Below are 21,315 nucleotides of genomic sequence, written 5' to 3' on the forward strand. Positions count from 1 at the left end.
AGGGTAGCAGGCCTGAATATAGAACAGTACTAAAGTGGGCAAATGCAACTTAGACTACCTATCTTGCTATCATTTGTCCACTGTGGTAATATTCTATGTCCAGGTCTGCTGCCCTGGTTGGCTTATCTTGTGATATTTTATGATTTTTAGCCTGACCTGACACAGGTAGAAGAGGCATTCAGTAAATCACAGATTATGGGGCAGATTTATCAAGCTGTCTGAAAGGCAGAATATTCCTAATTGCCCATGGCAACCAATCACAGCTCAGCTTTAAAATATTTATGAGCACTTTTAAAATGAAAGGTAAGCTGTAACTGGTTGCCATGGGCAACTAAGAATATTCTGACTTTCAGACAGCTTGATAAATCTGCCCCTATGTCTATGCACCAGCACGTCCAGAAATTTAAGACAAATTCCAGTCATGACTTGTCACTGGAGTTTTTACTCCCCATGTCTTTAACTTTTGCAGAACTACTCTACATTCCGCCCGACAAGATACTACTTAGTGCTTTGACAGGTCCCCGGGCGGGAGTAACAGTGGTACCCTGATGGCATGGGTTTTATGGACATAGATCACCCACCTTAAATAAACAGCGAGTGGCCCTTAACCTGTTAATTAACCTGTTAAGCATTAATATAAGTTTTCCTATACTGTTGAAAGACCTCTGACCTTGCTTGCCCTCTTAATGAACAGTATAAATTAAAGCTAACAAATATAAATAGGAACAAAAATAAATATCTTAATACCTTTGAAACTCCAAAGTTTGATGTAACATCTAGTATTTATTTTTTTTATTTGACTTTTCTACCTCTATGCACTAAATTATTTAAACCCATCCAATATGGATGAACTCCATATCCAAAATAACTTTGACAAGATCAGCTATTATTCTGTTGACGATTCTTAGCCGGTGAATACTAATAGTGCATTTAGTACCATATTTCTGTAATGAACACTATCTCCTTATCTCTCTATTGGTCTGTATATGTTTGATTGCTAGTTGTTCACAGTATGCTTGAAAACGTTACTGTATCACTGTTCCATGATGTAATGATCAAATGCACAGCACATGGGCTTCCACTGATTTATTTATCAAACCTACCGATAAAAACACCGTTGTGCATTTCGATAGTAGGCATCCACTGGCGATGGTGAAATCTTTACCATTAAGCCAATTCTACAGGTTAAAGAGAATCTTTAGAAATCCTGAATTCCATTAATTTCCACATACTGTGACACAAGTAATGCAATAGGAAAATCTTGGGAAGTGATCATTGTCCCCAAAATCAGGGACCAACTAGTGAAATCTGATGTGGGACCATTAAAAACACTCACATAGAGGGGAATTAGTGGACCCATATGGAAGGTTTCCAATACCGCTCTTGTATAAAATGTTCCCATATGATAAAAGGAGAAGTAGTCACAAACAATGACAGGACTTATGGGATACAATTTTATTTGCAAATAGTAAATTTCTGGTATATGTGTTGAGCTGACCATGCAATTTAAAATATATTGGGGACACAACATTAGACTTCATTACAAGATTTACACAACACGGGTACACCATACGAAAAAGAAAAACGGATTTACCTGTGAGTGGACATTTTGCAGAGAAGGACCACAAGGAGAATGACCTTAAATGTATCCCCCATTACGGAGGGGTGGAAACAGGGAATCAATTTAAAAAAAAAAAAATTGAGGTGGATACATACATTGAGGACATTACAGCTTTTTGGCTTAAGTATTGAGTACAATATAGGTAGCATCAGCTAGAACTTTGGTGTCATATGAGAGGCTCTCATGTTGTATTCTTTCTAATTTCGGGGAGAGTACCCCACCAGTGCACATATTATGTGTTATGTATGTTGTAAACAAATAATTTTTTTATTTTTGCTAAATACAATATTTTCTCTTCTTTTATAGAAATTCATTGGATCAGCTGGACTGGTACCTCCCAAAAAATGTCTCAAGCTATACACTGTATTCTATTTTTTTGAGATAATACAAGGGGACTAAACCCAGAAATTATACCCTGAGGAGTTATTATTCTTGTCTTCTTAACCAATATTGGGCTAGGAAGGATCCTTGGGTGTAATACAGAGGTGGATCCCTATGCACCCGGCTTCCCAGGGGTTAGGCACATAGGGTTAGGTGTATATGCAACCCCCACATTGTATCAAGGGTCCTGGGCACATTTGCCATTATTAAAGATGGCTGCCAATAAACATTAGGATGCATGCACATGTTGGGCATTATGCTGATTTGGATTATTGTGTCAGTTGTTGCTTCCGGTATACATGGAGTGATATGGGAGATGCACCTTACTCCTTCCGCTCAAGGTATGTAAGCCTGGTATCTTTTCATTCATTGATACTTTATACACGATGGATATTGATCACATATGAAATAATATATCTTCATATTCATTTGATGTATATTCTTTCTAATTGCACTATCCGACCTCTGACCAATAGGGAAAGAGATTGGTCTTTATATGTTTGATTGGTGGTTGCAAAAGGTGCTACGTCACCGAAACACTGCTACATGGAATAAAGACACCCTAATTTTTTCACCTATTTTGGAGTGCTGTCTTTTCCTGGATTATCTCTCTATATGGTTATATCATTATATTCCTATAGTATTTGCCTATAATGACAAAGATTTCTTTAGATATGCCAAGAAAATCCATACAATAACATTATAAAATAGTGTTTATTGGATACTATCACACCATACTTTGAAAGCATTATGGTTTATTTATGGACAATCCTTTTAAAGGGAACCTGTCACCACATTTGCACATATACAGCCAGTGACAGGTTCCTTTAGAACCTTATTCACTAACTGACAACCTTCTTTTAGCTAAAAATTGTTTCACTTACGTCCCCATAAGTCACCTTCTATATTCCCTGGCATCAGAGGGGGAATGTCCTGCACATCAGGCCCCTCCCATGTAATACTCCCCATGCCTTATGCCTCCTTACTAGTCATAGTTCATGTCATGTGACCATAGTGACATCATCTTAGCCTGTTAACAATAGCAAACTGTACCCCAATCTGACCACATGAAGTCATAGCAGCCTCCATGGACTTCTATTCCTTTCCATCCTCCATGGAGCCTGCTGCGATTTCATGTAATCACATACATGGTGTACAGTTTGCTATTATTAGAAGGCCTGCTATCACTCTGGTATCACTCTGGTCACATGCCATGAATGTAACACAAGGCTGTGTAAAAAAAAAAAATATTATTTTTGTAAGCTAAGAAAAAATTAGAAAGTGCTGTAATGAAGGAACTGGATTTAGGTAGGACAAACAGGACAGTGAGCCTTAAACTTTCAGCCCCAAAAGGCCCTACCTAATTGCCTTATGCAACCTTAACAATGCAGGACAACTAGAAGGCGTTCCCTTCAAAGTGAAAACATGTAACAGGACCAACAAACATTAACAGATAGGATAGTTCGAAAGGCTGGGCCACAATTGAAATAGCAATGAAGAAGACAATCACAAAACTCAAGATTGGTCTGAACAGAGCAGAAATCTTCCAAAAAAGCAGATAACCAGGTTTCCCTCTAATACAGTATCAAACTAGTGAAGAAAAACTTTTACAAACTATGAATAGGATATTTATTTGTCAGTCATCATGGGTTAACTATTGCTTTGCCAGAGCAGAGCTGCAGATCAGATGACTTTGGTCACCCTAGAAATGTCAAAGCAGAATATAAAGACAAAATTTGCATATCCTCTGCCGCATACTACGGACAGAAAATGGAGTCAGCATGGATGTTACGAGTGCATTACAGTTTGTCCATCTTATTTTAAATTCCTGAAATAAAATATGTTTCTGAACAGGGGTAAAGTAAATCAGAATTATGACAATCTAAGTTAAGCAGTGTTGTCACATTAATTTATGTGGTTGTGCTTTTATGATTAACATGTAATTAAATGGTAATTTTCAAGCTTCACTTAAGATCAAAAGAAAAACTTCCTCAAGGGTGTTCAGAACATATCAACAGCTTATCAATCTGAACAGCATATTAAATGCTGACAAATTTTCTAATTATAACTTATCTAGTTGTTTGGTTTTATATGATAAGCTGCAATAATGTAACATACTTTATTTGCCTGTGAGAAAATACAATATTGCAAAAGACAAATATTAATGTGCAAGAAACACACATGAAGTGTCATGAAAAACTTTGACTTTTTCCTCGCCTCAAAAATAGTAATTACTATTGGAGGCAATTTAATATTCCATGCAACATAGCAAGAAACACAGTTGTTTGTGGTGCACAATTTGCCCCTTAAGGAGCTTACTCACGGTATAAGACCGGTCCACACAGTCTTTGAAAAAGTCCACAAGAATAGAGAAAAATATTTTCACTATGACCGGAGCTCCAAGGATTCTTCTTCTCCCTCTTATTTTATCTTAAAACATCGATGAACGGCACCAATCTTCAGTTTCTCCTGCTGAAAGTATGTCACCATTCAGACTAGCACCATCGCACTCTCATTCTCCTCTTTTAATTGTATTGTAACTGGAAGAAAATATGCAGGCAGATGGGGTGGTACGTTCCAATAAGGTTAAAATTTATTCCAATTCATCATACTCAAAAAAAATGCATTAAAAATGCGCATATCACAAATTCACATAACGGGACGCTAGCTTTCTATCCGCCCGACCCAGGGTTTCGCCGGCAAGGCTTCTTCCAGTTACAATACAATTAAAAGAGGAGAATGAGAGTGCGATGGTGCTAGTCTGAATGGTATCATAGTATCATAGTATATAAGGCTGGAAGGAGACGCAAGTCCATCAAGTCCAACCTTTAAGAATTAAATAAATGTTTTATCCCCATAACCCGTGATATTTTTGCTCTCCAGAAAGGCATCCAGGCCTCTCTTGAACATGTACATATAGTCCGCCATAACAACCTCCTGCGGCAGAGAGTTCCATAGTCTCACTGCTCTTACAGTAAAGAACCTTTGTCTATGTTGATGGTAGAATCGCCTCTCCTCTAGGCGTACAGGATGCCCCCTTGTCCTGGTCACAGGCCTAGGTATAAAAAGATCTTTGGAGAGATCCTTGTACTGTCCGTTCAGGTATTTGTACATTGTAATGAGGTCTCCCCTCAGTCATCTTTTTTCTAAACTGAATAATCCCAAATTTTTTAATCTGTCAGTGTATTCTAGTTCCCCCATTCCCCTAATAATCCTGGTTGCTCTCCTCTGCACCTGTTCCAGCTCTACTATATCCTTTTTATACACTGGTGCCCAAAACTGTACACAATATTCCATGTGTGGTCTGACCAGGGATTTGTATAAGGGCAAAACTATGTCTTTATCATGAGAATCTATTCCTCTCTTGATACATCCCATTATTTTATTTGCTTTAGCAGCAGCCTCCTGGCTCTGGTCACTAAAATAAAGTTTACCATCCACCAATACCCCCAAGTCCTTTTCAGCTTCAGTTTTACTAAGTAATTGACCGTTTAGAACATAATTATACTTTTTGTTTCCATGGCCCAAGTGCATAACTTTACATTGATCTACATTAAACCTCATCAACCATTTCTCTGCCCACTCCTCAAGCTTCCACAAATCCCTCTGTAATGCTAGACTATCGACCTCAGTATTTATTACTTTACACAGCTTAGTATCATCTGCATATATTGAAACTTGACTGTGTAAACCCACTACAAGGTCATTAATAAAAATATTAAAAAGAAGTGGCCCCAATACTGACCCCTGTGGCACTCCACTGGTAACATCAACCCAATCTGAGAATGTGCCATTAATGACGACCCTCTGTTTTCTATCACTAAGCCAATTACTTACCCAAATACACAGATTTTCTCCTATTCCCAGCAGTCTCATTTTATATACCAACCTTTTATGTGGCACGGTGTCAAATGCCTTTGAGAAGTCCAGATATACAACATCCACAGCGTCCCCCAGATCCAGTCTTGAACTTACCTCCTCGTAGAAACCAATCAGATTAGTCTGACAGGACCGATCTCTCATAAACCCATGCTGACGCTGGGTTATAAGGTTATGTGCAGTGAGATACTCCAGGATAGCATCTCTGATAAACCCCTCAAATATTTTCCCTACCACAGCAGTTAGACTCACGGGTCTGTAGTTTCCAGGATCGCTATTTGATCCTTTTTTGTATATTGGTACCACATTTGCTATGCGCCATTCCTGTGGAACATAACCAGTCCTAAGTGAATCTTCAAATATTAAAAATAACGGTCTGTCTATCACCGTACATAATTCATGCAGAACCCGAGGGTGTATGCCATCTGGCCCAGGTGATTTATCTATGTTAGCGGTTGCGAGGCGGCGCCGTACCTCTTCCTGGGTTAAACTGTTGACATTATTAAAAGAATTAACATTATTCCTCATTGTGTCTTCCACCAGGGGATTTTCCTGGGTAAAGACAGTTGAGAAGGCGACATTCAGTAGATTGGCCCTTTCCTCATCTCCTTCCACCATGACCCCCATGTTATTTCTAAGGGGACCCACACTCTCTGTTTTTAGTTTCTTATCATTTATATACTTGAAAAATAATTTGGGATTATTTTTTCTCTCAGTCTCTATTTTTGCGGCCTTTATCTGCTTTTTACAGGATTTATTTTTCTCTCTATAATCCTGTAATGCCTCATCACTACCTTCACGTTTTAGCACCTTAAACGCTTTATCTTTCTCGCTTATTGCTTTCCTTACAAGACTAGTTAGCCACATAGGGTTTTTCTTGTTCCTTTTATGCTTTTTCCCATAAGGTATGTGTTTCTCACAGGACTTTTTCAGAATATATGAGAAAAAGTCCCATTTTTTGGGGGGGCTTTTGTCTTTGAGAACATTATCCCAGTCTATGCCTTTAAGGTCTTCCCTTAGTTGCTGAAAATTTGCCCTCCTGAAGTTTCGAGTGTTGGTTGCCCCTTCACTAACGCTCTTAGTAAAGCGTAATACAAAATCAATGATATTATGATCGCTATTCCCCAGATTCCCCCAACCTGTAGTTTTGATACCCTATCAGGTCTGTTGGTCAGGATAAGGTCCAGCAGTGCCCCCCCTCTTGTTGGCTCCAGGACTAGTTGCGACAGGTAATTGTCTTTTGTTGTTGACAAGAACCTGCTGCCTTTGAAGGACCTGCAGGTTTCTGCCCCCCAGTCAATATCTGGGTAATTGAAGTCCCCCATGATAAGTACTTCACCATGCTTTGAAGCCGCATCCATTTCACTTATCAGTATTTCCTCTGCTGCCTCCTTTTTATTTGGAGCCTTATAACAAACCCCTAGTAATATTTTATTATTCTTTTTCCCTCCTCTTATCTCAACCCATAGGGACTCCACATTTGCGTTACTGATGTCATCTCGCAGGACGGGCTTGAGGCGAGAATTAACATATAAACAAACCCCTCCACCTTTTTTATTTATACGATCCTTCCTAAAAAGACTATAACCATCTATAGTAACAGCCCAGTCATAGCTACTGTCCAGCCATGTCTCGCTGATACCCACTATATCATATTTCCGCTCCAACATCAAGAGTTCCAGTTCCTCTATTTTGTTTGTGAGGCTTCTGGCATTTGTGTACATACACTTTATATGGTTTTCCCTGTCCATATTCCTTTTGTTCTTATTCCCCAATCTCATTCCAGCCCCCCTTCCTCCCCCATGGACTATGACTCTTCCCAGCTCTCTATGTACACTGTCTATTTGCCCTGCACAAGTGTAGTTGCCCTCCCCCCAGGTCTCTAGTTTAAACACTCCTCCAACCTTCTAGCCATTTTTTCCCCTAAAACAGCGACCCCCCTCCCCATTGAGGTGCAGCCCATCCCTACTGTAGAGCCTGTAGCCAACAGAAAAGTCAGTCCAGTTCTCCATGAACCCAAAACCCTCCTTCCTACACCAACTTTTGAGCCACTTATTTACCTCCTTGATCTCCCGCTGCCTTTCTGGTGTGGTGACATACTTTCAGCAGGAGAAACTGAAGATTGGTGCCGTTCATCGATGTTTTAAGATAAAATAAGAGGGAGAAGAAGAATGCTTGGAGCTGCGGTCATAGTGAAAATATTTTTCTCTATTCTTGTGAACATAGCAAGAAGCTGAAAAAAATGTGGTAGAAAAAAGGAAATATCACAGTTTCGTACTGACCTTTTTGTTACGGCTTTCACTCTGACACTTCTTTATTATTTTTGTCAGTACCATCACGGTCTCCCAAATTTATATAGTATTGGTTATGTTTTAATAACTTTCCAATCTTGTTAAAAATATTGTATTCACCATTTTCTGACACCCATGCCATATTCAGGTTGGGTTTGTTTATTCTTCCATCCAGCACGGGTAAACTTTGGCTTTTTTGTTTCTTAATCCAGCTTTATTTAGATGTTACATGTTGCTTCTTAAAATTGAAATAATCAACTTCATTTCTCGGGGGTTACATCACACAATACTCAGGATGAAAAAGAAACATGTTTGGAATGCTTGTTATGTGTTTTCCGTCATGATTAGTAATGTGTTGTTTAACCAGAAACTATATTCCTCCTTTCTAGTTCATAATTGGCACCACTATTATACTGTGGGTGACAAAGATGCTTACCTAACAAAGTATATGTTACGTCTGTGCCAGTGTCTTCTTTTCTCTGCAATATGCGGCATAGAAGACTGCTACAGTGGTAGTTACGCCCCTGCTAATGAGGCAATAGGAATTTCTATTTTTGGATAATGCACAAAGATAATAAAAAATGTCGAGAAACGTGGCATATTTCTCTACAACATGATGCAAGCAGATTGTAAGCAGATTGCTCGGTGGAGTTGGTCAACATCCTTTAATGATGCTCTCTCTTACTATCTTTGAACAATGCTGTCAAAACAGCTTAACATAATATAAAAGTATATCAATATACTATATCTAGCCAAATGTCTTCCTATTTCAACAGGAGCCCTTTTTCTGACTCCGCTATATACCCAAAGAGAATAGTATACACACTGCCAAAGAGTTTTTATAGTAAAACTGACTTTTTCCAAAAAAGATGTTAGATCAAAGTTTACCTTTCTGTATGAACAGCTGTATACCAAGTCCCATTGGAGGGGCCAGTGAGGAGTGGTTTCCCTTCGGGAAACCATTTGTCATAGGTGCCCACTGTGACCTAGCATCTCTGCCGCCAGCCCTGACTACGTGTCTGTATCTGACCTCGAGCCTGAATGCTGATTCTGTACCTCGACCTTGGCTGTCACCGCAGGCTGGTGGCACACTGCTGCAGCAAAACCATCCCCCTTTGTGGCGGGCTCTGGTGAAGACCAGGTGCCACTTAGATTCTGGTCCCAGGTGTCGGCTAGTACCATCTCCCGGGGTAGTCCAGAGGGTCCACTGAACCAGAGTCTTGACACCATTCTGTCATGCATCGATTTCAAATTAAAAAAAAACTGCCATGTCTCCCAACTTCTCACTGGCCGCTCCCATGGGACTAGAGACACAGTTCTGTATACAGAAAGGTAAACTTTGATACAACTCATCTTTTTTCCAGAAAAACAATTTGTCAATGTGCACACTATTCTCTATGGAGATATGGGGGGGGGGGGGGTAGAAAAAGGGCTCCTGATTCAGTATTTTGGACAATGCTCCTGTACCTTAAGTGTTTTTTGAAAAATAGGTCCAATAAAAAAATTATAATACAAGGGGGTTACACTGCTCTATTCAACTACATGATTCAGATATCTATGTTTGGAGAGACAAGGAATTTAATATACTGAGCTCCTACTGTGGACAATTAGACGTGTTAAAGTGTTTGGCTCCTGAAAAACACAAGTCATCTATCGAATAGAATAGAAGATAAATGTATTATTAATACTAGTGGCCATGCACAAATACTGCCATGTACACATGCTGCTTTTCCTTTCAGTCTCTATATTGATGAAAATAACAATTCAGTACAGTGATAGCCAAGACAGTTACATAGTCTTAGAGGAAGCATTTTAGTATGCTCAATGAAAGAAAAGAACACAAAACCTCTATTCCTATACTTCCAAATGTCCCAGTGGTCAGACCCCCTTTGATCAAGCATTTATTGTTTTTGTTTGATGTACAGTGTAAGGGCTCTGTCACATTGGCGTTGTTTTTCACGTCAGTGGCTCAGTGATTTCCACAGATGCCTCATAAAGCCATTGTTTTCTATGGATGTTTTCACATTGGCTTCTATTTTCACCAATATGTGATCCGTGGAACAAAAACATTTCCTATTTTTTTCATGAATGCAGATCGCAGAAGACCATAGAAGTCTGTGGGTCTGCAAAGCATAGTATATACAGGCAGTCCCTGGGTTACATACAAGATAGGGACTGGGGGCTTGTACTTAAATTGAATTTGTATGTAAGTCGGAACTGGTATCCCCGCAACCACTGGCTTGCAGTTCTTCCTGTGCAAGCCCTCCGCCCACTGACTGGTAACTAAGGAAGCTAATGCATCCTTGCTGGCAAACCTCTGATACTGCCGGCATGTACTTACTGCATCTGTATGCTATCCCCGGCATCTCCGTGACCGCTCCCTCTTTTCGATCTCTGCCCAAAGAGGAGGCAACATTAAATATTGCTGTACAGTACTTAAAACAAGCCACAGTGATGCCGGGGATCGCATACGGGTTGCCGATCTATGCAGTAAGTACGGGAAGTAGTTACCTGCAAGCTCCGGCTGTGGACTGCCTAGAAGCCCTCCCCCCACTGACTTGTAACTAAGGAAGCGTGAGATCGCATCCTTAGTTACCTGATCCGGGGCATCTCCCGCAAGCTCCGGCTCTCAGATCTTCCTGTGGACTGCCTAGAAGCCCTCCACCCACTGACTTGTAACTAAGGAAGCTTGAGATCGCATCCTTAGTTACCTGATCCCCGGCATCTCCGTGTCCGCGCTTCAGCGCGGAAGTGCAATGCGCATGCGCAAGGTGCCGAGAGTCACGTTCGTATCTACGGGTTGTACGTATCTCGGAGCGTCATAAGTCGGGGACTGCCTGTATATATTCAGCTTCATTGTACTTTAAGGCTATTATTAAATAATAAATAATGAGATACATCCTAAATTAATATGAAATCATTAGTACTTTCCCTTTATTAATTTTTTATATCATCTGCAATGCGTGCAGCACAGCGGGATTTGAATATATTGCTAATTCTCAGTTGTGTAATATACTCTGGCAGACATAGGAGCTGTAAAATGAGCCTAAAATCCCAGATATTTCTCGCTTGAATATTTGAAAGCTATTTCAGGCCATCTATTTGATCTGTAAGCAGTCCAGTTTTATCAAAGGAGTCTCAGAATAAAGTATTTCATAACTTTAGCTGTACCTTATAAAGGTCAATGAAAAAAGGGCTAAATGTTTTTTGTCAGGCACTTTAAACGAAAAATGAGTCACTTGCCATCCCTTTATGCTGTACTATTGTGCACCATTTTTTCTCATTTGTTGCAGAAAATAAAGTAGCTGTATGACTTATTTGGTTTAAGGACAAATTAATAGCAACTCAGGAGATATTAATCCAATACCACCATAACAAAGTGTGCAGTTTTATTTATGAGTAAAACGAAAAGTATATCACAAAACACAAAACTAAGACATTTATTTTGTATATTTCTCAATCTTGCTAAATGAGTTGAAGTATTCCAGAATTTTGGAGAGAGAGTACCTTCAGCCTGTTGTATTACATTTCAGCTGTCTATATAGCCAGTTGATGTCCAATGTCTTACTCTGTCTTACACAACTCTTAAGAAATACTGTAATGTAGTAACAGAAATGATATTGCTGTACATTTCCAAATAATGTTACATTGATTTTTCCTAGTGTTCATGTGTGATGTAGAAAAAAATTACTTGATAATCTGGGGGTTATTTTTCTTTTTTGCTGTAGAATCATCAACATGGTGCTTTTTTCCTCTCGACTATAAGGAAATGAAAAGGTAACAGTTTTCTCATAAATTGTGTAGATAGCAGAGCAACATGGGGATGTGTATCTGTCAGGTTTGCTAGGGAGAATGCTGGGATTTCTGGTTCTTCTGGTGGTGCTAGCAGCGTTCTCCGACCTCCGGCGCATGTCCGCACTAACTCCACCTCTAGTCCGCTACAAGCGGTCTCTGCCATGCGTCCTGGGCAGCGGCTGCTAAGATCTTGCACTGTCTAGGAGTTGTGTTCGGAACTGCTGGGACTTGTGGTACATCTACATGGTGCCTGGTTATTCAGCACCATGAGGGTTTTTTTTTTATTTTTTTAAATTTTTTTTTATATACGAAATATTTTATTAATCAAATTCAGAATTACAGGATATTTTAAGCAAAAAAAAAAAAAAAAAGGGGTACATGTCCAATTAAATACAGTACAAATGTATAAAATTACAAATATCAGATAAGTTGCTTTACAATTTCAGAGCATCCTATCCTTAAGGGATTCTCTACATAATCCAAGTGTTGACCAGCAATTCATTCTTTACATAAATGTAGATATCCAAAAATAATACCGAGCTGTGTTTCTTATATTACCTTCCGCAAATACCATAGAGAGAATCCTTTATTTCTTTAGTACCAGTAAAATTCGATTGTACAGAAATTTCAGGAGGAAATTTGAGTAATAATACAATCCTGAGCAACACAAAGATATACTTGAGACATTTAAGCCTCGTTAGAACCCTATTTCGACCTGTATCTGATTATCAATATAAACCAAAGTTTAATCCCCCCCCCTTCCCTCCCCTTTGTGGTTTGCCGACTTTCATCTTTGTTTTACCCCAAAAAAAAGGAGGAAAAAAAAAAAAAAAGGGAAAAGAAAAAGAAAAAGAAAAAAATTCAGTTCTATACATTCAGAGTCCTGGAGGAGAGCAAAACTTACTCCAATACCTTTTATCCCCAAACCATCTCCCCATACTCCCTCCTACCTATTGTTTTATAATGGGTGATCTCATACTTCCCCACTAATTTAACCAGTTCTTTCCAGTTCCTGAACATTGGGGGATCCTTACTACCCCATTGTCTGACCACCAACAGTCTTCCTAAAAATAGCATTTTATTACATCTATCTCTGTCAACCCTCGAGAGCCTCTCCAAATCGACTACCCCAAATAAAGCATCCATTCTTGAGACCCTCCTGTTCCCAGTACATCTTCCTTCTACTTCTTCTATCACTTCCCTCCAGAAGGGCTGAATCTTGGGGCACTCCCATATTTTGTGATAGTAGCCAGCATTTGGATTAGAGCATTTCTCACAGTTGTAATTTTCTCTCAGCTTCATTCTATACAATTTTTCGGGCGTGTAATGCAATCTTTGTACGATGTTAAATTGTACTATCCTATGATTCCCACTTAGTGAGGAGTTTTTAATATTCTTATAAATCTCTAACCATTTCCTACCCTCTATATTCCCTAAATCCCTCTCCCACCCTTTTCGTGCAGGATAGTGTTCATACTTACATTTCTCTTTCATAATACTCTTATATAATCGTGAGAAAACCCCTTTATGGGTAACTCCTAACCTTAAAATTTCCACACTTTCATGTATCTCTAAACTCAGTCTTTCCCTCTCAACTTTACGTGCTGCGTGGTAAACTTGAAAACCCCTGAATGACACCAACCGTGTTAGTTCTAACCTTTTCATCAAAGAATCCATAGTTATTCTACCATCCTTATCTACTATTTGTGCAATATATTTAATCCCCTGTCCGACCCAAACATTCTGATCTGGAATAGTTAAAAATTCCTTAAAATTAAAATTGTGCCAAATTGGGGTAAATGAAAAAACACCCCTAACCTTCAACCACTCTTTTACTTTATCCCAACTTTTTTTCAATAATTTGCTAATATCCATTTTCCGATATTCGTCTTGCATTAACACGCCACTCTCCAATAATTCCATTAAGTTCCCGTATTTACTCTTACTCAGATCCAACAGTTTTTGAAATGCTGAGCACTCCTTTCTAAGGACCAGAAAGCTCATTTGGGATGCCAGGAAGTACCCCCTAAAATCCGGAAGAGCCAAACCCCCTTGGTTCATTGGATTATATAAATAAGAGATCTTTATTCTGGATCTCTTCCCTCCCCAGATCAAATGGCCCAAAATACCCTCTATTTTTTTGAAGATATTTGATTGGATCCAAACTGGTGAGCAACTGAGATAGTACAATAGTTGGGGCAGTACCACCATTTTAATGAGACTAACTCTGTCTGCTTTTGAGAATGGCATCTTTTTCCAACCATTTACCCTTTTCTTAATTTTTTCAATTAGTGGGTGGATGTTCAGTTCTACGAATCTACCTAGTTCCTCCGAAACCTGAACCCCCAAATACTTGAAGTTCCCTCCCTTTTTGAGGTTCAATATCTTACATTCCTGTAAGTTGATTTCCTCCCCCAATGGGAGGACTATAGATTTTTCCCAGTTTATTAACAGTCCGGAGAACCTCCCAAACTCTTCCACTACTTCAATCACTTTGGGGATCCCTTCCTCAGATTCCTTCAGTGTAAACAGAAGATCATCTGCGTACATGGATATCTTATCCCTCTCCCCGCCGCTCCCGCATCCCTGAATATCCTTCCTTTCTCTTATTTTAATAGCCAAAGGCTCAATGTATAATGTGAAGAGAAGCGGGGAGAGGGGACACCCCTGCCGCGTACCCCTGCTCAAGGAAAAACTAGACGAGTTGCCTCCCCCCACTCTGACTCTGGCTTTCGGGGACTGATACATTACCCTCACCGCCTCAATAAACCTTAGTCCAAAGCCAAATTTATGTAATACTGCCCAGAGGAAGCGCCACTCCACCCTGTCAAAAGCCTTAACGGCATCCAGTGACAGGATGGAGCGACGTCCCCCCACTACCAGCTGGACATCGGAGAAGAGACGATGTAGATTGTTACTTGTACTCCTACCGGGTATAAACCCGTTCTGATCCGGGTGCACCAAAGAGGTGATCACTTTTTTTAATCTATTCGCCATAACCTTGGCATAAATTTTTATATCTGAATTTAAAAGAGATATAGGCCGATATGAGCCTACATCCCTTAAGTCCTTATCCTTTTTTGGAATAACCACTATCACTGCCTCCTCCATAGACTGTGAAATACGACCCAGTTTCCTCACCTCATTAAACACCCGAAACAGAAGGGGCCCCAACACTTCGGAGTATTCCCTGTATAGCCTGTATGAAAAACCATCCGCTCCTGGGCTGGAGTCAGATGATGACCCAATAACCTCCATTAGTTCCTCGAAGGCCATTGGCGCCTCAAGTTCCTCTCTCTCCTCCGATGTCAACTTAGGGAATTTAATATTATCCAAATAGGACTGTAGTTCTGAGGATGCGTCGTCCCACTCTGATTAATACAGTTTCTGATAGAAAATCCTAAACTGTTCCAATATTCCTTCCTCCGTCTTTTCCAGTCCACCCTCCTGATTTGCTATTTCTTTAATTTTATTGTCCTGTAAACCAGGATCTATAATAGAAGCTAGGACTTTTCCCGGTTTTCCTCTTTCTAGGAAATTTTTCTGTCCCCTAAAGAAGGTCTTTTGCTGTGCCTTTTCTTTCATATATGTATTCATAGAGTTCCTTGCCTCCCACCATGCTATCCTCCTTTCTCTAGTTGGATCATCGACCAATTCTCTTAGTTTTTTTACCATGTCCCTTCTTAGGGACCTTTCCTGTACTCTAAATTCCTTCTTTTTATCCTCGATCTCATCCCTAAATATACCTCTAAGGTACGCCTTTAGGGTGTCCCAGACTAAGAGCAAATCATACCTGCCGCAGTTGTTCTCCCAGAATTCAGTAATGAGCCCCAAGATTCGAGCTTTGTTATCTAAAAGACTGAACCAGTGGGGGTTCATTCTGAAAGTGATTTCTCCCTTTCTGCTTCCACCAGCCTTTAACCTTAAAATTACCGGCGCGTGATCAGAGATAGTGATGGTTTCATACTTCATCCCACTTATTAAATCCAGAGCCTTGTTGTTCACCAGGCATAAATCTATTCTGGAGAAGCTCTCGTGCGTCTGACTGAAACAGGAAAAAGCTTTTTTTTCGGAATATAGGAACTGCCACACATCCACAAAACCAGCTTCCTTACAAAAATTCCTCAAATTTGGTGTGCTACTGTTCTTGTAGCTCATATTACCCCTCATCCTCATTCTGTCTTTTTCTCCATCCATAATGGCGTTGATATCACCCATTATAAAAACGGGGCATGGATCCCTTACCTCCATAAATTCCAAAAGCTTTCCAAAAGCCGTAAATGAGAATGGCGGGGGAATATAAACAAATGCCAAAATCATAACTTGCTCCCTCCAGGACCCATAAAAGAATATATACCTCCCCAATTTATCAATCTCCACTTTAAAGATTTTGTAATCAATCCTGTTGTGGAACAGAACCGTTACACCTCTGGAGTATGAGGAACCAAACGAATGAAATACCTTTGAAGCCCATTTCCTTTCCAACCAATGTTTTGATTCTACAGTAAGATGGGTTTCTAATAGGCAAACTATGGATGGGAGATGCCTTTTTATGCAGTCCTCTACCATACATCTTTTTGTGCGGTCCCCCAAGCCCCTAACATTCCAGGCAACTATCTGTAGTTCCATTTGTAAGAGAGAGAGAAAAAGGGAGAGAAAAGAAAAAAAAAAAAAGAAAAGGGGAAGAAACAAAGTCCGCAGCCACAAAGTACCCCCCTCCCCAACTCTTCCCACCCCCCACCCACCCCCTTTCCCCACCTCTTCCCTCCCCTGCCCCTCCTTTCCCCACCTTGACCTACATCCCTACACGATCTGCAGGTCTCCACCTTCTGTGCATCCATCCCCCTTCTACCCCACTCCGCCCCTCCGATTCTGTCTTAACTTTCTATTCCAATTCTTTCCAGCCAATCTGAAGCTTCCTCACTATTGTAAAAGTAATGAGCCTTATCATTGTAAATCACTCTTAATTTGGCTGGGTATAGTAGTGCAAACTTCAACTTTGCTTCATGTAAACGTTTTTTGACCTCTTTAAATTTTACCCTTTTTTGTTGTGTATCCTTAGAATAATCTGAAAAAATGAAAATTTTGTTACCATTGTATGTTAGATCCTTTTTATCCCTTAAAGCCCTTAGAATGGTTTCTCTGTCCTTTGAGTTTAAAAGTTTTGCTAATATCACTCTGGGGAGAGAGCCTACCGGGGGGGCTTTTCCTGGGACCCTATGGGCCCTTTCTATTGAAAAGGTCCTAGAGAGCCCTTCTACTTTCAGCCCTTCTATTTTCTATCCACTTTTCCAGAAATCTTTCTAGTTCTTTGTCCCCTGAGTCCTCGGGAAACCCCACAATCCGTAGATTGGATCTTCTAGACCTATCTTCTAGGTCTGTTAACTTTTCCCTCAGGGACTTATTCTCCTTCTCTAGTTTTTCTGCTGATTTTCCTAGAGCCCTCTGCTCTTTTTCTAGTATTTTTACTTGTGTCTTAGTCTCTGCCAGGGAATCCCTGATGTTACCCAAATCCCCTCGAATGAGGGAAATATCTGCTTTGACATCTCCCGTTTCCTTTTTCAATTCTTCCAAGGAGGAGTTAAGTTTTTGCAGATTTACCAATATTTCCCTAAGAATGGGATTTTGCTCTCCCTCTTCTCCCTCCACCGGGAGGACCTCATATCTAGAACCCCCCCCCCCTACTGCCCCATCTTCTGGGGGGGTCTCCCTGGGTTTGAGGGGATTTCCCCACCTGTCTTGTCTTGATACTGGGGGATTTCCACAACTTATCCAGTTTTCCTGTAGATTCTACTTTCCCCCCCCCAACCTTTTCTTTCTCCTTTGGAGAGGATATACCCCCGGATTTCCTTCCTTGGTTTTTGGGGGGCATTTTCGTAGTTAAACAGTATAGTAGAATTAACAATAACAGAACGATTGACACGCGTAAAGCAAACAAACTGTTATAAGACAACCTGCAAATGCATAGGAAGTTAACCCCTGCAGTAGATAGAACACCAACAGTCCTTTCCCCAAAGACTCTGGGGTTAACAAACATATACAGACTGTGTATAGACTGTGTATAAACCGAAGTAATAAGCAGATAGTTTCGACAAATGTTATTTAGCCCACCGGCATACACAAACAAATTAGGCTCTGTCAATTAATACAATAACCAGTGGATTTGGTAGAAGTTTTTTAGCCAGCCCGCTGTTATTCCATTAGCCGGACTCTGGATAACTTTTGGGGGTCAGGGAGCAGATGACCGTTCCATACATTCTTGGCAAAGTAATAGGATTTAGTATAGTAATCCGCTTGCCCAGTAGTTAGTACAGTTGTTAGCAATTAGAAAGCCAGCCAGTGCTCAGTATTTTGACACAGTCAGAATAGTTATGGGCAAATGCAGGTATAGGAGAAATAATCTGTTCCCAGCGAACTCTGGGTCAAGAGACAAGTATTCGTTCCATGTAGCTTAGCTGGGTTAGTACAGTTAGTATAATAATCCGCCTGCCCAGAGGCTAGAACAGCTGTTAGATGTTAATAAGTCAGCCAGCACTCAAGGAGGGAGCCCCTCAGTATATTGATGCAACCACAGAGTTAATTCAAAAGACATATGGGTTATAGGCCAACCAGCACTCAGTTATTTTGCCACAGTCAGAGTGGTTATGGGCAGATACAGGTATAGAAGAAATAATCCGTTCCCAAAAACCCCTCTGGGGTCAAAAGATAGATGTTAGTTCCATGCAGGTTAGCTGAGTTAGCACAGTTAGTATAGTAATCCGCCTTCCCAAAGGTTAGAACAGCTGTTAAATGTTAATAGGCCAGCCAGCACTCAGGGAGGAAACCCCTCAGAATATTGATACAGCCACAGACTTAGATCATCAGACATATGGGTTAAGGACTAGAGATGAGCGAACACTAAAATGCTCGGGTACTCGTTATTCGAGACGAACTTTTCCCGATGCTCGAGTGCTCGTCTCGAATAACGAACCCCATTGAAGTCAATGGGAGACTCGAGCATTTTTCAAGGGGACCAAGGCTCTGCACAGGGAAGCTTGGCCAAACACCTGGGAACCTCAGAAAAGCATGGAAACACCACGGAAATGGACAGGAAACAGCAGGGGCAGCATGCATGGATGCCTCTGAGGCTGCATAATCGCACCATTATGCCAAAATTATGGGCAACAGCATGGCCATGACAGAGTGACAGAATGAAGCTAGATAGCATCTAAAACATCCAATAATTGACCCTGACACTATAGGGGACGGCATGCAGAGGCAGCGGCAGCAGGCTAGAGAGTGGCATGGCGACATACCCTAAATGGACTCAGGCTTCAAACCAATGGGTGGCAGAGAGGAACCAAAGGAGGTGAGCAAGAAGCGCTCAAATAATATCGGTACATGATAAAAGTTTGCCAGTATATTTTGTGGATTACACAGCAGGGTGGCGACAAAGTTAACATGGAAGCCATGAAAACAACCGAAAATTCTGCCTGACACAGCTCGTTTGATAAGGGGACCATGTATGGAGGCAGTGAACTAGTAGTAGATTAAAGGTGCTGCAGTTAAAACTATGTTAGTTGGATCTTGGCATGGAGCTGGCGCTCCGCTGCCAGGCGAGCTTTCGCCAATCCAAGCCCCTGTCTCTAGGCTACTCCCCAAACAGCACTTCTAAGAACCTTTTGTATAAGATCAAGTGTAGTAGCGTTCTTATAAGTTTAGGATATGCCGGGTGAGGGGAATGTAAACAGATGCGCAAGAAGCGCTGAAATAATATCCCTAAATGGTAAAAGTTTGCAAGTATATTTTGGGGATTACACAGCAGGGTGGCGACAAAGTTAACAACTTTGATGTGGAATGCCCTGTAATAGCTCTTGGGCGGTGTGCCTTTTATCGCCTAGGCTCAGCAGTTTCAGCACCGCCTGCTGTCGCTTAGCGACGGCACTGCTGCTGTGCCTAGAGCTACCGACTGATGGCGCCATGCCCACGGATGGTGATTCGGAGGAGGAGGAGGTGGAGGAGGGGTGGGAGGAGGTATAGTAGGCCTTTGAGACCTGGACCGAGGTAGGCCCCGCAATTCTCTGCGTCGGCAGTATATGACCAGCCCCAGGGTCAGACTCGGTCCCAGCCTGCACCAAGTTAAGTGTAGTAGCGTTCTTATAAGTTTGGGATATGGCGGGTGAGGGGAATGTAAACAGATGCGCAAGAAGCGCATGATGCGCATGGAGCTGGCGTTCCGCTGCCAGGCGAGCTTTCGCCAATCCAAGCCCCTGTCTCTAGGCTACTCCCCAAACAGCACTTCTAAGAACCTTTTGTATAAGATCAAGTGTAGTAGCGTTCTTATAAGTTTAGGATATGCCGGGTGAGGGGAATGTAAACAGATGCGCAAGAAGCGCTGAAATAATATCCCTAAATGGTAAAAGTTTGCCAGTATATTTTGGGGATTACACAGCAGGGTGGTGACAAAGTTAACAACTTTGATGTGGAATCCATGAAAACAACCCAAATTTCTGCCTGACACACCTCGTTTGATAAAGGGACGATGTATGGAGGCAGCTATATGGACGACTTTTGGAGGTAGCAATGGAGACAACGTGTGGAGGCTGCAATGGAGACAATTTAATTTGGATAGTGCCTGTATGTGGCAGTCCCAAACATTTTTCAAACCAGAGGAGCAGGTAGGTGGCCCTCCAGTAAAATGGGATAGATTGAGTGCCTGTATGTGGCAGTCCCAAAAATGTTTCAAACCAGAGGAGCAGGTAGGTGGCCCTCCAGTAAAATGGAATAGATTGAGTGCCTGTATGTGGCAGTCCCAAAAATTGTTCAAACCAGAGGAGCAGGTAGGTGGCCCTGCAGTAAAATGGAATAGATTGAGTGCCTGTATGTGGCAGTCCCAAAAATTGTTCAAACCAGAGGAGCAGGTAGGTGGCCCTGCAGTAAAATGGAATAGATTGAGTGCCTGTATGTGGCAGTCCCAAAAATGTTTCAAACCAGAGGAGCAGGTAGGTGGCCCTCCAGTAAAATGGAATAGATTGAGTGCCTGTATGTGGCAGTCCCAAAAATTGTTCAAACCAGAGGAGCAGGTAGGTGGCCCTGCAGTAAAATGGAATAGATTGAGTGCCTGTATGTGGCAGTCCCAAAAATTGTTCAAACCAGAGGAGCAGGTAGGTGGCCCTGCAGTAAAATGGAATAGATTGAGTGCCTGTATGTGGCAGTCCCAAAAATGTTTCAAACCAGAGGAGCAGGTAGGTGGCCCTCCAGTAAAATGGAATAGATTGAGTGCCTGTATGTGGCAGTCCCAAAAATTGTTCAAACCAGAGGAGCAGGTAGGTGGCCCTGCAGTAAAATGGAATAGATTGAGTGCCTGTA

Source organism: Engystomops pustulosus, chromosome 1 (assembly GCF_040894005.1).
Source record: "Engystomops pustulosus chromosome 1, aEngPut4.maternal, whole genome shotgun sequence".
In the NCBI taxonomy this organism is placed as follows: domain Eukaryota; kingdom Metazoa; phylum Chordata; class Amphibia; order Anura; family Leptodactylidae; genus Engystomops; species Engystomops pustulosus.